Here is a 786-nt window from a genome sequence, read left to right as displayed (position 1 = left end):
AATTAAAACTTTCAGTAAGTCTGATTGGTTTAAAACATGAAAACTTGGTTTTTATCCTGTTTCATTGTTCTGTTTTCAGTTATTTCTCCGTGTTTCCTCCCTGGTCTTGTTTTGTTGGTCCTGTCTTGTGTTCCCCCTGTGTGTCTGTATGTTCTGTTTCCGGTTTTATGTTGAAGTCTGGGTCTCTGTCTAGTCTTGTCTTTAGTTTTACTTCCTGTGTTTTCCCGCTCCTGTGATTACCAGTTTCTGTGTTCCTGGTTTTTGTATTCTCTTTGGACTTTTTGGGGGGATTTTTGACTTTTTGGATTTGGGACTTGATTTTCGCCTTGTGTCGTTTGTTTTTGTATTTTTGATCCCAGAGCTGGTTTGACTCCTTCTGTTAATAAATCTTAGTTACAAACTCTCTCCTGCCTTCCTGTCTCATCTCTGCGTTTGGGTCCTCGATTCCATTACGCGTTTATGATAATCAGATTGGAAATGATATGAAATATTTAAATACGCCTTTACTCAAATTAAGATTATTTCTGTAACTTAAAAAAAATGCTGCATTGTAACCTTATGGCAGACATGAAATGCAGTTGTCTCCCCACCAACCCACTTTCATAAATTCTGTGTAAGATGTGTAAACACAATTTATATAATAACCTTTGATATTCCAAATATGTTAGCAAACCCATTAAAAAATTCCACTGGATTAGAATGAGATGATCCGTTTAATTCAATTGATTTGGTTCTTGAAGTGAAAAGCACCTTTAAATTCCCAGGGATGTTTGGTTTTTGTGTTTT

General features: G+C 35.9%; 1 long non-coding RNA gene across 1 annotated transcript in view; it reads left to right on the top strand.

Annotated features, from left to right (window-relative positions):
- LOC116696478 (uncharacterized) overlaps positions 1-714 on the top strand; it is a 16,204-nt gene extending 15,490 nt beyond the window's left edge. Inside the window, exons 2-3 of the long non-coding RNA XR_004333741.1 lie at positions 16-18; positions 705-714. This is a non-coding gene — a long non-coding RNA (uncharacterized LOC116696478). The remainder of the gene's footprint in view (positions 1-15; positions 19-704) is intronic.
- Positions 715-786: the final 72 nt, after the last annotated feature.

Source organism: Etheostoma spectabile, chromosome 10, assembly GCF_008692095.1.
Source record: "Etheostoma spectabile isolate EspeVRDwgs_2016 chromosome 10, UIUC_Espe_1.0, whole genome shotgun sequence".
Taxonomy (NCBI): domain Eukaryota; kingdom Metazoa; phylum Chordata; class Actinopteri; order Perciformes; family Percidae; genus Etheostoma; species Etheostoma spectabile.
The sequence above is the reverse complement of the archived record's forward strand: the minus strand, read 5'-3'. Positions and strand labels throughout refer to the sequence as shown.